The sequence below is a fragment of the Mustelus asterias genome, unplaced genomic scaffold (genome assembly GCF_964213995.1).
Source record: "Mustelus asterias unplaced genomic scaffold, sMusAst1.hap1.1 HAP1_SCAFFOLD_87, whole genome shotgun sequence".
NCBI lineage: Eukaryota > Metazoa > Chordata > Chondrichthyes > Carcharhiniformes > Triakidae > Mustelus > Mustelus asterias.
Window position 1 is genome coordinate 335704 of NW_027590140.1, and position 16758 is coordinate 352461.

Genomic DNA, 16758 nt, shown 5'->3' on the forward strand with positions numbered 1-16758 from the left:
ACATCTTTGTCTCTTCACTGGACACAGGTGAGGTCCCAGAGGATTGGAGGATCGCAAATGTGGTCCCGTTATTTAAGAAGGGTAGCAAGGATAACCCAGATAATTATAGGCTGGTGAGCTTGACGTCCACGGTGGGGAAGTTGTTGGAGAAGATTCTTAGAGATAAGATATATGCGCATTTAGAACTGAATAATCTCATTAGCGATAGACAGAATGGTTTGTACGAGGGAGGTCATGCCTCAAAAATTTGGTTGAGTTTTTTGAGGAGGTGACAAAAACGATTGACAAGGAAGGGCCGTGGATGTCGTCTATATGGATTTTAGTAAAGCGTTTGACAAGGTCCCTCATGGCAGGCTGGTGCAAAAGGTTAAATCTCACAGGATAAAAGGTGAGCTAGCTAGATGGGTGGAGAACTGGGGGACTCGGAGTCGAGGGGCGACCGCCCTGAGGAGGTCAGCGGCTCGGTGGTGGGCACGAGGGCACTTTTGGAGTCTGCCCAGAGCGAGGCGGGGGACTCCCTCGTGCCTCCCACCGAGTCGTCCCTCGTGCGGATTCACTGTCTGGAACACGGTCGCCTCGCGACGCTGCTCCCCAACTCCCACCCCACCCTCACCCCCCCCCACCCCACCCCCCGCTCCCCCCCAACCCCCCCACCCCTCCCCACGCCCCCACCCCCCCCACCCACCCCAAACCCCCCCCCCCACCACCCCCCCCCCCCACAACCATAGGATTCACTGGTTCACGGGCTCCGAAGACTGCCCTTTCTGCGGCCTTGTGGAGTCCGTGGACCATGTCTATGTTGAGTGTCTTAGGCTGCACTCCCTTTGTGTTTTCCTGAAGAACCTTTTATTGATGTTTTGTTTGCACTTCAGTCCCACGCTCCTGATCTACGGACACCCGGTGCGGAGAGGGGAGGGTCGGGATGGCGACCTCCTCGTGAACCTGCTCCTGGGCCTGGTGAAACGCGCCATTTACCGATCCAGGCAGCGGGCAATCGAGGGGGCCGTCCATCCTGACTGTCTTCCCCTCTACCGCGGCTACGTTCGTGGCCAGGTGTCCCTGGAGAGGGAGCATGCGGTGTCCACGGGCGAGGTTGACGCTTTCCGCGCCCGCTGGGCACCGCAGGGTTTGGGGTGCGTTATCAACCCTGATAATCACATTTTAATTTGATGTCTTTAAGTTTCCTTTGAACTTTGGTTTCTGTTCGGGCTGTTCCTCCTCCTTTTGGGAGCTGCCCCTTTTACTTTGTCCTGACTTAATTTGGCTTTGTTTATTTGGTTTGACCTAAAAGACATCTGTGAGTAAAAGACTTTCTTTTCTCTCCCTTTCCATTTCTTTTCTCATTCTGGGGGAAATTGGGGACTTGCAGCAACTGAAGGGAAAGGAAGTGAATCCAGGGAGGCTGCAGACTCTGGAAAGATTGGCCCAGGTCTGTCTGTCTCTCTTTTTTAAAGACATTGACATCCTTTGCTCCCTCAGCTTGACTCATTTATTTGTCTGGATGAAGCATGGTCTCTTTGCTAATGTTTCAGACTTATGATCAATAGAATCATAGAATCCTACAGTGCAGAAGGAGGCCATTCGGCCCATCGAATCTGCACTGACCACAATTTCATGGAGATTTACAGCACGGAAACAGGCCCTTCGGCCCAACTTCTAAATGCCACCCTTTTTTTTAAAACCCCTAAGCTCGTCCCAATTGCCTGCATTTGGCCCACATCCCTCTCTACCCATCGTATCCATGTTCCAATCTAAGTGCTTTTTAAAAGACAGAATTGTACCCGCCTCTACTACTACCTCTGGCAGCTTATTCCAGACACTCATTATCCTCTGTGTGAAAGAATTGCCCCTCTGGACACTTTTGTACCACTCCCCTCTCACCTTAAACCTCTGCCCTCCAGTTTTAGACTTCCCTACCTTTGGGAAAAGATATTGACTATCCAGCTGAGCGATGCCCCTCATTATTTTATAGACTTCTATAAGATCACCCCTCAGCCTTCTATGCTCCAGAGAAAAAAGTTCCAGTCTATCCAGCCTTTCCTTATAACTCAAACAATCAAGTCCGGGTAGCATCCCTGTAAATCTTTTCTGCACTATTTCTAGTTTAATAATATCTTTTCTATAATAGGATGACCAGAACTGTACACAGTATTCCAAATGTGACCTTACCAATGTCTTGTACAACTTCAACAAGACGTCCTACTTCCTGTATTCAATGTTCTGACCGACGAAACCAAGCATGCCGAATGCCTTCTTCACCACTTTCCATCTTGTGACCTCACTTTCAAGGAGCTATGAACATGTACCTCTAGATCTCTTTGTTCTGTAACTCTCCTCAACGCCCTACCATTAACTGAGTAAGTGCTGCCCTGATTCATAGAACATAGAACATTACAGCGCAGTACAGGCCCTTCGGCCCTTGATGTTGCACCGACCAGTGAAACCAATCTAAAGCCCATCTAACCTACACTATTCCAATATCATCCATATGTTTATCCAATGACCATTTAAATGCCCTTAATGTTGGCAAGTCCACTCCTGCTGCAGGCAGGGCATTCCACGCCCTTACTACTCTCTGAGTGAAGAATCTACCTCTGACATCTGTCCTATATCTATCACCCCTCAATTTAAAGCTATGTCCCCTCGTGCTAGCTATCACCATCTGAGGAAAAAGGCTCTCACTATCCACCCTATCTTATCCTCTAATCATCTTGTGTGCCTCTATTAAGTCACCTCTTAACCTTTTTCTCTCTAACGAAAACAACCTCAAGTCTCTCAGCCTTTCCTCATAAAACCTTCCCACCATACCAGGCAACATCCTAGTAAATCTCCTCTGCACCCTTTCCAATGCTTCCACATCCTTCCTATAATGCAACATAGACGGGGAAACAAAACGATCAATGATTCTCTCTACCCCAGTTCCACAGTGAGTGGGACAGGGACAAGCAGCAGGATCTTACCACGCACTCTCCAATCACCCATCCGCTGCCAGCAGAAAGTGGCAACTGCAGCTTCAATCAGCGGCTTACTGCCCATCCCTGGGACACAGGATACTCCAAACGGTGTGAAACATAACAATGCACCGACCAAACACTCATCAAAAAGTTGATCGATTATAGTGCCCTCACTGAATATTCAAACAGCATTTACACAATACCCGAGTAAGTCACAAACAATATTTTTACCAACTTTCCAAAACTTTTCAGTCATAAATTCGTTCATTTGACTGAAAAGCTGAGTGTTGTGAATCTGGAAATGAGCAGTGTGGGATTTCTGTTACCCAGTGAATTGGTTTCCATTGTTTGTCCGTCAGATTTGCAATTCCATTTGTGTTGTACATTGAAGAGAATCTCATTTCAAAATGATGAGAAAACCAGGAAAATATTAAATACTGGAAGAAATCCTGAGGGAAATGGGTCACAATGTTGGGAAGGCGGTGCAGCTGTGAATGATGTTATTTGTGATTGAGTGGAAAGTATTATATCCTGCGGGATTCTGCGGGATCAACATAACCAAAGAGACTTATATAGAATTGTAAACGCTGCGGTCATGCTGTAGTTCTGGAACAGGTTTTGCAGAAATAGAATTTGGGTCATTGGCACCCTGGTTTAGAATATCTTTAGCAGCTGTTTTGTCAGTCTCTGTGGCGCAATTAGTCAGCGCGTTCAGCTGTTAGCTGAAAAGTTGGTAGTTTAAGACCACAGCAAGAGTTTTAACAACACCAGGTTAAAGTCCAACAGGTTTATTTGGTAGCTAATACCATGAGCTTTCGGAGCGCTGCTCCTTCGTCAGATGGAGTGGAAATGTGCTCTCAAGCTAATGGTATTTGCTACCAAATAAACCTGTTGGACTTTAACCTGGTGTTGTTAAAACTCTTGCTGTGTTCACCCCAGTCCAACGCCGGCATCTCCACATCAGTTCAAGACCACCCAGAGACGTAGTTTTCACTGTTTTGACCTCATCAGCATTCATAGGCAAACAGTTGCGGGTTAGCAATGGGCCCGGAGGTGTCATTAAATATATAAGAACAAAAGACCAAAGAAAATTACAGCTCAGGAACAGGCCTTTCGGCCCTCCAAGCCTGCATCGACCATGCTGCCCGACTCAAACCTCTTACCCTTCCGGGGACCACATCCCCCTATTCCCATCCTATTCATGTATTTGTCCAGACGCCCCTTAAAACTCACCATCGTATCTGCTTCCACTGCATCTCCCGATGAGTTCCAGGCACCCACCACTGTCTGTGTAAAAAACGTGTCTCGTACATCTATATATCCATCAAGTGTTACCGGATGGAATGTTATCCGGTGTTATCAACATTCTTTAATGCACATTGATTTCAAACAAATTACACGTAATTTAAATTTGCTTCCATTATCCCATTAAACTTAACAATTAGAATCAAAACATTATTTAAGTTTATTCATTTATTATTCATTATTAGTTTCACAAATAGCCTTACATTAACACTGCAATGAAGTTACTGCAAAAGTCTTAGATTCCACAGCCAGGGAAAATAATGTCTTCCCCTATCAAATTCATAGAATGATAGATTCCCTGCAGCACAGAAGGAGGCCATTCGGTACACCGAGCCTGCACCGACAACAATCCCACATCCGTCAAATCCCTGCAACACCACGTATTTAACCTGCTAACCCCTCTGACACTGAGGGGCATTTTAGCATGGCCAATCACCGAATCCACACATCTTTGGACTGTTGGTGGAAAGCGGAACAACTGAAAGGAAAGCCGCGCAGACACAGGGCGAACGTGCAAACTCCACACAGAGAGTCACCTGTGGCCAGAAATGTACCGGGGTCCCTGACGCTGTGAGGCAGCAGTGCTAAACCCCGACCAACAGTAGCAATACTTCAAAAACTTCAAAACTTAACTCCGTGTTGAAGGTTGGAAGGAGAGTGTGACAGTGGGTGATTGGCAGTGTGCACATTCCTGTAATCAGTTACTGGGAGGATCAGGAAGATGAGATATCTGGATCTCTTTATACTGTCATCTCTAAACTCCATCTCCTCTCAGTACCGTGTGTCTTACATTCCCTGCCCCTGCTTTCCAGGTATAGCTCGGGCTCACTACTTGTCTCTGTCTGCATTAAGCAGCTAATTGACCCTGGGAACTGGACGGTCAGAGGAAGCTGGAGAACAGAAACAGGAAGAGAAGCGACATGATAGTGTTTCGTAAATTACTTGTATCACTTGCTGTCCGTGATGAATGCCTGCCGTGTGTTACCCTGTAAGTTTCACAGGAGCCACAGTGATGGAGTTGGTGGGTTTTGGAAATTGAAAGTGTCACATGGCAGCTTGCGGGACTATTTCACCTCACTGTCGATTTTATGTTCCAACTAACAGAATTCGCTGTTTTCATTTGCTGAAGCAGTCACTTGTGTTCGATCTAAACATTAAACTTTGAAGGAGAAACATGCTCTGGTGAATATATGTCCAACATAAAATAAAAGGCAGGTGGTCCATGTATAAATTACTGCTTTAAAGAATTCGCATTAACTTCCCTGATGGTCTAGTGGTTAGGATTCGGCGCTCTCACCGCCGCGGCCCGGGTTTGATTCCCGGTCAGGGGATGTCGATTTATTGCTATACCCTGTACAACAGTCCCGCGTTACTTCCGGGTCAGCACCAGTTCTGTCGCAATCAGTATAAGGGAGATTTCCTCTTTTGTGTCTGAATTGGAAATGTCACACGTCAAGAATTTTAAAAAACCGATGGGCTGGAAAGCGCTGACGATAGAGATGGTGATGCGGGTAAAATTTGGCTGATAATGGGGTGGATTTCATTGTTTCCACTGACACAAAGATCTTGCAGATCTGGATCCAAATCTCAGGCTCAGTGACAAGAAAACCTTTAACTGAATTAAACAGCAAACTTTCTGACCTCCAGTGAAGTGGTGGCAGCTTTCACTCAGAAACCAGTAACGGTGAGATTAACAGCGCGGGATGGAGAAGGACTCAGTTTGAGTGATGAGACTGCGGGTGGAATGGCGAGCTGAAGTTCAACCAGAAATGCGGCAAAGTTTAAAAACAATCGCGCTCAACGTGGGGCTGGAACCCACGGTCCATTAACGGTGATAAATTCATGTTGTTCAGCAGAATTACCACAACATAATTTAATCACAGGTTGATACTAACACTGCCCTTTGAACGCAGCGAGCTGCAGTAAAATTGAATGCAGTAGAAAGGCCGAAACGGTGGGACAGTTGTTCGAACTGATGCCTCACAGCCCCAGTGACTAAGGTTCAATTTCTCGGGTTACTGTATATGCGGAGTTTTCACGTTCTCCCCCTGTCTGCGTGGGTTTCCTCCTGGTGATCCGCTTTCCTTTTCAAAGATGTGTGGGTTAGGTTGATTGTCATGATGTGGAGATGCCGGCGTTGGACTGGGGTAAACACAGTCAGGAGTTTAACAACACCAGGTTAAAGTGCAACAGGTTTATTTGGTCGCAAAAGCCACAAGATTTCGGAGCCTTAAGCTCCTTCTTCAGGTGAGTGGGAATTCTGTTCACAAACAGGGCAGAGAAAGATACAAACTCAATTTACAGAATAATGGTTGGAATGCGAATCCTTGCAGCTAATCAAGTCTTAAAGGTACAAACAATGTGAGTGGAGAGAGCATTAAGACAGGTTAAAGAGATGTCCAGATAGGACAGCCAGTGAAATTCTGCAAGTCCAGGCGAGCTGTGGGGATTACAGATAGTGTGACATGAACCCAATATCCCGGTTGAGGCCGTCCTCATGCGTGCGGAACTTGGCAATCAGTAAAGAGATTAAAAGGGAAGGTCTGTGATAGAGAGCATAACAGGATGGATTAACTGACACAAGGAATGATGGACAAGGGCAACATTGGCTGGTTCTCATTATTTTTAAACTTTGCTGCTTTCCTGGGTGAACTCCAGCTCTCCATTCCTCCGGCAGCGTCACCAATCAAACTGAGTCTTTCTCTATCCCACTTTGTTAATCTCACAGTTACTGCTTTCTGAATGAAGACTGCTTGGAATCAGTCTAAGTCAAATAGATTACTGCTAAATTCAGTGAGAAGTTTCTTGTCATTCAGCAAGATATTTTTATCCAGAAATGAGTGATATTTTTGTCAGTGCAAACGGTTAAATCGACACATTACCACACATATTTTACCTTATATCAACATCTCCAACGTCAGGCTATCACTATCTTTCACTATCAGTATTGGTTGTCGAACTGACCTGATGCCCATATGACATTTCCAACTCGGAAGCAAAAATACTAATCTCACTCCACTGTTTCTGGCAGAGCTACTTTCGAGCAGAAAGTATTGCAGGTTTCTTTATCAAAACATTTAAATCTTAATATATCGCAGCCAGTCTGCGACTCGGAAAGGGCTGAACCCGAACCACTAGGATCTCATCTTCCTGATTCTCCCAAATACTTATGACAGGATTGTGCACAGTGCCAATTATCGACATTCATACACTCCTCCCTGTCTGTTAAGACATTAAATTGTTCATATTTTCACACTGGCTTCCAGTGTGACGAAAGCAGAGCTGTGATATGCTGATGTTGTTCAGCATCTTTAACACAACAGGTTTATAAAAGTTCGATGCTAACATTGCTCTTTAAACGTGATGAGCTACAGTGAAATATAATGCAGCTGAAGGTAGCCTACTCATTTTTGCAGGAGGAATCAGCAAGGGCAATGTAAATATGAATTGCTGTGGATAATTGATGGAAATGTGCAATGGGACTGATATTTCGCCCTGCTGTTCAAATTGCCACAGGTACTGAGCGACCATTTGTAGATTGCTTATGTGTGCTGGGTTCCGTGGTGTAATGGTGAGCACTCTGGACTTTGAATCCAGCGATCCGAGTTCAAATCTCGGCGGAGCCTTGCTTTAATTTGCAGATGATGGATATACTAAAGGGCGTTTAATTTTCTCACCAAGTCCGAATCGAGAGGACAATTTGTCAGCCAGTTCAGCTGCTGTTCCAATGCACATTGCTGAACCTCTGGCGCCAGATGCCTGCAACATCAGTGCTTTTCATCTTTTCGCTACTCTTTAACTCCTCTGTTGAAAGATAGAAGCAGTTGGTTTCACACAATAACAATTCGATTGGAGTCTGGCAATTATTGAGCAAAATGTGTGTGTGCGCGTGTGTGTGTGCGTGTGAGTGCGTGAGAGAAAGAGAGTCGGTGCGTGTGTGTGTTTTGGAGAAAAGACTGCTGTCGATTCCATGGTGTAATGGTTCGCATTCTGGCCTCTCGCCTCCGAATTCTGGTTTAAATTGGGACGCATGAGTGAATGAGTGACACATGTAGGTGGACCCCCTGCCCACTGTGGTGTCTCTGCTTCTCAGCCCTTTCTGTTCTTGAGCAATCGTTCTCTGGAGCTGATGCAATGACGCCAGGAAAGTCATTCGCTGCATCGTCTGCAATGTGATTGCGCTGGAAATTGCTGAAATTTCCACAGTGTTTAGTTTTCCACTTTCTGAGAAGTAAAAATGAAATGCGCTTCAGCAAACTCATCATCGTCTTTAGCAAATTCGAACAAACTTTCACCGAGTTCTGAACTCCGTTTACTGCATTCGGGGTCCAGAGTGCCCACCATCACACCACAGAAACAGAAACAGAGCCACCTGATGCAAATGGTTATTCAAAGCATGTGACCTTTTTCATTCAATGCGGCAGCAACAGCAAGTGGGTCAAATGCTTTGAGTGACCATTTGCAGCCGGCTGCTATGTTGTAGGTCCTCTGGTCTAATGGTGACTACTCTGAATCCAGTGAACCGAGTTTAAATTTAGGCGGACCCTTGCTCTTCTTTGCCATTGTTGAGGATTGATTTGTCGATGGATCTTTTATTTCAGTTCCTCATAAAGCAGGAATCGGGAGGACAATTTGTCAGCCAGTTCAACTTCCAGTACATTGCACAATGCTGAGCCTCTGGCGATAGATGCCGACATCAGCAATGTTTTTTTTCATCTTTCGCTACTCTTTAAATCATCTGCTGAAAGAAAGAAGCAGTTGGTGTCACACAACAGCAACCATTCGACTGGAGACTGGCAATTATTGTGTGTGTGTGTGTGTGTGTGTGTGTGTGTTTTGGGAGCAAGGTCTGGTGTCATAGGTCAGAGTGCTGTCTTTTCCTTGGTGTAACGCTGAGCAATCTGGACTCTCGCCGTCCGACTTCTTGTTTCAATTGGGACAGATGAGTGAGTGAATGGCACCCGGAGGTGGACCCTCTGCAAAAGATATTTTGAATTAGTAACATCTTTTGGAATGATTGATCCTCATTTTGTTTCATTTTATGTCAAATAGGGTGACACATTCTTGTATCTTATTTTTTAATACCTCAGCCCTTTAACGATTTAAACAGGGAACATTCAGTCCAAGAAAACTAATCCACATTGAACTAGAAAAAGAAACACTGAAGTTACTGAAAATCCCATTTCAAAACAGAAAATATTGGAAGAACTCAGCAGGTCAAACGTCGTCTTTGGAGAGGGAAACAAAGTGAATGTTTCGGGTCGCTGACGTTATATCCAAAATGGAAGAAGTTAGAGATTCAATGGTTTACAAGCAACTACAGAGTGAAGGAAAAAAAGAGGACAAGAACTCTTTTTATGACCTGGTGACAGGATGTAAGGTTGGAGTGACTGAATGGCAATGGGAATGATTATTGTTTCCACTGACACAATCTCCCAGATCTTGGTTCCAATCTCGCGCAAAATGAGAAGAAAGCTTCTAGCTGAATTAAGCACTAAACTCTTCGACTGCCAGGGAAGCAGAGATCGCTTTAACTCATGAAAGTAGTAACTGTGAAATTCATAGAGCGGCACGGTGGGACAGTGCTCAGCACTGCTGTCTTTCAGCGCCAGGGACCGGGGTTCGAATCTCGCCTTGGGTCACTATCTGTGTGTGGTCTGCACGTTCTCCCCGTGTCAGCGAGTGTTTCATCCCACAGTAGGAAAGATGTGCTGGTTAGGTGCATTGACCCGAAGAGGCGCTGGAGTCTGGCGACTAGGAGAATTTCACAGTAACTTCATTCATGCAAGCCTTCCTTGTGACTACTAAATAAACTTTAAAAGAAAACGGGATGGGAAAAGGTTCAGTTTGAGCGGCGACACTGCTGGAACTTAACCCAGTAAAAACAGAGCCCAACGTGGGACTCAAATGCACGACCCTGAGCTAGACGGACACATATCAGAACTGGCACTCCATATACTCAAATGCATGGAGACAAATATGGCTTTTCCATCTACTATCTCAGCTTATTCCAATTAGAAAGTTGGCGATTAATCAACCGACAGAATATTTGAGGTTAGAATGCATTCCTCTCAATGATCGACAACTTCATTCGCATCTTGCACTTCTGAGGTGCATCTCCTTCCAAACATTGCAAACTCCTCTTACATCTTTCGCCTTAATATTTTTGATCTAACTACTCAAACCAGGTGGGGAAACAGCATCTCAGTATGCCTGGAGTCAAACTATCGCCCCATTTTCAGACTTTTCGATCTGACCACCTCTCAGCCCAAAATCATCCCACTGAGTCTCTCCTCCCCGCACAACCGCCTCATCACAGGATCAAATCCAGTGAACGTTGGTGAAACATAGACAGCGAGAGAATAGAGGGTGCAAAGAGCAAAAGAGGGAACAGTGATCGATGCACAGACAAAAAGACTGAAAAGTGAAAGAGTCAGAGACAGGTCTCCAGCGACAAAAAGAGACAGACAGGGAAAGAAAGTGAAGCAATCACCCGCAACTCAATATACACAAAACAACTGTCGGAACCCACAAAACATGCGGTCCTCTGAATGGGTGAATAAGGATTAAATGAATGTCTGCAAGCATTGTCTCCTTTTGAAAATGTCTGGACCTCTGTGAGTGTGTTGTGCGAACAGAATTTGATTTGATTCATGGTCACATGAATTAACATACAGTGAAAAGTATTGTTTCTTGCGCGCTCTACAGACAAAACATACAATTCATGCACCAGGAAACGAGAGAGTGCAGAACGTAGTGTTACAGTCATAGCTAGGATGTAGATAAAGATCAACTTAATGCAAGGTAAGTCCATTCAAAAGTCTGACAGCAGCAGGGAAGAAGCTGTTCTTGAGTCAGTTGGTACGTGACCTCAGACTTTTTGTATCTTTTCCGGATGGAAGAAGGCGGAAGAGGGAATGTCCGGGGTGCGTGGGGTCCTTAATTACGCTGGCTGCTTTGCCGAGACAGCGGGAAGTGTAGACAGAGTCAATGGGAAGCCTTTCAGTGTGTTCTCAGGTTCTCAAATCATGCCCCATGTGAACCAATTCCGCCATGTCACGGGAAATAAACTAACAAAATCCACGACATGTCCATTACAAAGCAAGGGCTTGTCCAGGATTTAAACCAGGGACCTCTCGCAAGCCTGCGGATTTTAACACCCAAAGCGAGAATCTTACCCATCGACCAACAGGCCCGCGTCAAAAAAGCATGTCAACTAAATATATTTTCATTGCCATCTAACAGCGGATCAGAAATTTGCAATGAAATGTAATAATGTTGGAAAAACTCAAGAAGTCAGACAGCGTCTGTGCATAGGGAAAGAAAAGATAAACTTTCACCTCCATGACCTTTCGTTAACATTCGGAATGTTTAGAAATGTAGGAATTTTAAAAGAAGTGAAATCCAGCAGGGAGGAAACATAACAACATCTGATATGGTGGAAGCCAGGGGAAAATAAATGAGGGAAACAGAGAATGACAGAATGATTACACCACAGAATGAGACGATTACAAATTTACTTGCAGGACTCACATGCGTTGTGGGTGAAGGGGAACCAGAGGGCGTACTGTTCATATATTTCAACAAAACCGCAGTGATGAGGTTGGTGGGCTTGAAAATTGAACGCTATACATAGAAACATAGGAACATAGGAATTGGGAGCAGATGTCGGCAAATTCAGCTCTGTGATCCTGCTCTGCCATTCAATCAGATCATGGTTGACCTCTCCTTGATCTGAAATCCACCTCCCCACCTATTCTCCATATCCCTTTAATGTGTTTTTCTTCATCAGAAATATTTCTATCCCTTCTTGAAATCATTCAACGATTCAGATTCCAACGTGCTATGGAGCAGCGAGTTCCACCAATTCACCACCCTTTACGAGAAGTAGTTTCACCTCACCTCAGTTTTAAATCCACGGGCTCTCAAACTATACACGTGAGCTCTTGTCCTTGATTGCCCCATGAGCAGGAACTTTTGGTCTACCTTTTCTTTATCAATCCATTTAGAATTTTATATACCTCTATCAGATTCCCTCCTCATCCTTCTAAACTTTAGCATTTTGTGGGACCATTTCATTTCACTATCAATTCCATGACCCAGCGAACTCAATCCGTGTTGTCATTGGCTGAAGGAGGCAATTATGTTCCACCCAAACAGGACATTTTGAAGAGGAAACGTGTCACAAGTGAAAAAGATCTGAGCGGAAAATAATGAGCAAAGGGACATGTGTGAAGTCAGTTTGAAAAACACAGTTCACCGGTTTCCATGGTAGTCCAGTGGCTTGTGTTCAGCACTCTCCCTGTGATGTCTGGTTTCAATTCCCGCTTTGGAAAAGAGGACTATTTGCTCTCAGCAAACCATTAATAATGATCTGATTTACTCTCTGATCGAAAACAGATCTATTAGAATCAGCCGAGTGAGGTTTGCAAGTTTATATCAGAGCTGGAAGTTTCACATGTGCAACAGTTCAAGAACAAACACAGAAAGAGAAGGACAGTGATAGGGTGCATCGTACGAACGATTGAGAAGTTGTTGCAAGGTAAAATCTGTCTGGTAATTGGTCAGATTTTACCGTTTACATTGACACTGAATAATGAAACTTTTTCCCGCACTCTGCATTGAAAAGCACTTGGAAATATTTCTGTCCGGTTTCGAACCGTCGGAAGCGAAAGCGATAATTGCACTGGAGTGTTTGTTATATGTTGTCATTGGCTGAACAGATCACTGGCGTTGAAACAGAGGGCGCCATTTTGCAGGAGAAAGCTATTTGTGGCGAAAGTGGCGTGAAAATTAAAGTAACAAAAGCAGCGTGGATAAATTAAATTCTAAAACACGCTGCAAGCTGCTGGTCTGGTGGTTAGAGTTTGACTCTTTCCCTGCTGTTTAGATTACTGGTCTGGAATTGAAGATTTATTGCTCCCATCCAAACTCTGAAAACAAATGTGGGTTATTGCCTGGATGAAGATATAAAACATAATCTCGCCTCGTGTCCTTAAGTGCAGACCCTGAGCAAATTCAACAGGAGGTTCCCTTGTAATTTCTGGCTGGAAATTGGGAAGAGACGAGCTTAAGGACAGTTTAAATGATGCCGGCCCTTCACTGCAGCTCATTGTGTTTCTGACGTGAGATGATTTCTGTTTGTTGCGCAGTTCAGGTTTACCTGAATCAGTGAAGGAGCAGCTCATGCTTCCTGTTGGCCTTTCCAAGTTTCATTGCTTTTAATGAATTTCAGTAACAATATCATTAAATAACATGATCGCGATGTATTGCGATGTGGTAGCGTGGCCGAGCGGTCTAAGACGCTGGATTAAGGCTCCAGTCTCTGCGGAGGCGTGGGTTCGAATCCCACCGCTGCCAAAATAGATTTGAGTTTTGGTCTAACGGCTCAGATTAAGTGCAGGAGTGCGTGCGGTGTCGTTTTCGTCATGAACAACGAGCAGGGACATTACCAACTTAAAACGTTGCTGGGGTAAAGCAGCGTGTGTTCAAGTGGCTCCTTTCGAGAGCACACACAGGCTGAATTTCTGATTGCGGAGTCAAACAACCTGATGAAGGAGCAGTGCTCCTGAAAGCTCGCAATTCCAAATAAGCTTGTTGGACTTTAACCTGGTGTTGTGAGAATTCTTACTGTACCCACTGAATTCCAACGTCGGCATCTTTGCATCATGATATAAATAACAGGATTACAGACAGTGAGACTTTATTCCCTGCCCAGGAATTAAAGTGATGGACTTGAACTTTCGAAGTGAAGTTCAAATCCTATCATGTACACGTCCCATCATTCCTCGTTCTCACCAGATATTTTCAGAATTAACCTGGCTCTTGTGATAACCACCGAACTACAGAAACACGGTGATGACCTCAGGGCAAGCAGATCCGGTTTACTGAAGAAACAACCACACTGGCTCCAGAAGCCCATCTTTTGCCCACAGCAATTGCTATGACATTGTCTCTGCTGGTTTCTCCTGTCAAAATGAGTAATGATACATCCTACTGCATTAACGTTTCGTAATAACATGTTCGAGAAAAAGTATTCATGACGTGTAAAACAAATCAACCGAACACCTGACATTTGCGGCATTTGATCACTTTCCCCCACAAATGCTGCTGCCTCGAATTCAATGCCTCAGAACACTCACCGACCCTTTTAACAGAGGTGATTCCTATCAGATCTGGTGCTGCAGGGAACGGAATTAATGGAGTAGGATTGGCTCACATGTCCCATGGAGTCTCCTCCACAATTTAAGGAGATCATGACGAATCCCAGGAATCAACATCAATTTCCAAACGTATCCTGATGGCCCTTCATTCCCTTAGATTCCAAAAATATCTCCCCTGAAACTTCAATATTCTAATTAACTGAGGATCTACAGACCTCTGGCGAAGGGTCATCCAGACTCGAAACGTTGGCTCTGTTCTCTCTCCATAGATGCTGCCAGACCTGCTGTGATGTTCCAGCATTGCCTGTTTTTGTTTCAGATTCCAGCAACCGCAGTATTTTGCTTTTCGCGCCACCATTTACATTCCCTTTGATTTTTTTCCCATCACAACTTTGTCAACTCTTACCCACGGCTTCCACCCTCACACAACATATCCCACACTTAAAGTATCAACCTTGTCCTCTTTTCCTGTCTTCAGCTTTGATGACTGACCATACAGATTTGAAATGTTGGCTCTATTCTCTCTCCGGAGAGGCCGTCATGCCTGTTGAGATTTTCGAGCATTTTAAGTTTGTCTTTTAAGTTCCAGAATCTGCAGTAATTTGCTGTTGGCTGAAGGAGTCATTCGTGTTCGATCGAAACATTAGGTTTTTTTTCCCCGACAAACCTTTCGCGAGTATTTGAAAAACGCTGCAATGTATCGGTCAGATTAAAATGCTTGCTTGAATCTTCCCTGGTGGTCTAGTGGTTAGGATTTGGCGCTTTCACCGCCGCCGCCCGGGTTCGATTCCCGGTCAGGGAATAGAGGCTTTATTGCTGCCGACCAACACATGAATGCGGAGGGGCTGAAATTACTTCCTGATCAATAACAGGAGTGATCATTGTGTCAGTTTGAACGACCTGAAGAAACAAAATAAACCCACTTGCACAATCCCGTCAATTGTCCCCGGCAACTTTTCATGACATTCCCCTTGCTGCTTCCTCCTGTCAAAATGAATAATAATACATTCGACCCCACTAAATTTCACTGTAGCTCACCACATTGACAGATCATTCGTAACCTCTGCGTCTTCTGTAGCTTCTTGTGGTAAATCTGCTGAACAACATCAGAGATTTGTATCTCATTGATCATCATTCCTGTCTCCATTCCCTCATTCCAGGTCACTGTCGCTACAGACATAGTCACACAGTCATTCTACCTTCTGCAGCAAATGATATACTCTTCCTTTGCTTTCAGATACTTTCCCCTCCAGAAACTGATTACACGCTCAGTAAAATGTTCTGTTTAGTTGACAGTTTATCATCAATTCTGGGCCTTGGTGGTGAATGGATTGAGTCTGAACGACTTGACCACCCGGCCTCCACCATCGCCAGCTAAATCTTGCCTTATCCATCACTGCTTGTTTCATTTAATCATCCTCCCTTGCTTTATATCACAGAACATCCGTTTTGTTCTTTTCACAAGCTGATTCATGGCGTTACCATCAGAAAATGTTGAAAATACTCGGCAGTTAATGATTCGTGGCAAATGCGTGATTAATTCTGAAAGCTGAGTTACTCTGAAATTGAAAACATTTGGAAATGTTTCTGTAAAGATGAAATACTGCTGAGGCTGGAACCTGAAACACACAAAAAGAATACTGGAAAATCTCAGCAGGTCTGGCAGCATCTGTGAAGTGAGAACAGAGCCAGTGTGTCGAATCAGGAAATCTGATGAAGGGTCATCCAGATTTGAAACGCTGGTTTCCCCACAGATGCCGTCAGTTCTGCTGAGATTTTCCAACATTTTCTGTTCCTGTTTAATACATTTCTGCCCAGGATTGAACCAGGAAACTTGCGTGTGTACGGCGAACGTGATAATTATCAGAAACGCTGCGGTGAAACGATGTAAGGAAACTGGCTCCACAAACACGTCAATTGCCCACAGCAATTTATATTTGCATTGTGTCTACTGGTACCTGCTGTTGACATGTTTAACGACACATTCTACTGCATGGAATTCACGTGTTAACATGCACGACCTACCTTGTATTAAGTTGATCTTTCTCTACACCCTAGCTGTGTCTGTAACAGTACATTCTGCAATATTTCGTTTCCTTCCCGATGAACGATATGCTTTGATGTGTAGCGCGCAAGAAAAATACTTTTCACTGTATGCTAATGCATGTGACAATAAAAAATCAAATCAAAGGTACTCCATGAAGTTAATTAATTGAAAATTCAGCAGTGATTGGTTTCGACCATACGCCTTAATCAAGACTTCAATGCTGTCAGCAGACGTCATTGGTACCGGATCTGGTATTGATAGTGAACAGAATCAATGAAGTAGAACTGGG

At 44.5% G+C, this 16758-nt stretch overlaps 4 non-coding genes across 4 annotated transcripts; all 4 read left to right on the forward strand.

Annotated features, from left to right (window-relative positions):
• The first annotated feature begins 5518 nt into the window (after positions 1 to 5518).
• On the forward strand, positions 5519 to 5590 carry trnae-cuc (transfer RNA glutamic acid (anticodon CUC)). The gene has a single exon. It is a non-coding gene; the product is annotated as a tRNA-Glu (tRNA).
• A 2223-nt stretch (positions 5591 to 7813) lies between these two features.
• On the forward strand, positions 7814 to 7885 carry trnaq-uug (transfer RNA glutamine (anticodon UUG)). The gene has a single exon. It is a non-coding gene; the product is annotated as a tRNA-Gln (tRNA).
• Positions 7886 to 13537: 5652 nt separating this feature from the next.
• Positions 13538 to 13619, forward strand: trnal-aag (transfer RNA leucine (anticodon AAG)). The gene has a single exon. It is a non-coding gene; the product is annotated as a tRNA-Leu (tRNA).
• Positions 13620 to 15152: 1533 nt separating this feature from the next.
• trnae-uuc (transfer RNA glutamic acid (anticodon UUC)) lies at positions 15153 to 15224 on the forward strand. Its single transcript has one exon. It is a non-coding gene; the product is annotated as a tRNA-Glu (tRNA).
• The last annotated feature ends 1534 nt before the right edge of the window (positions 15225 to 16758 follow it).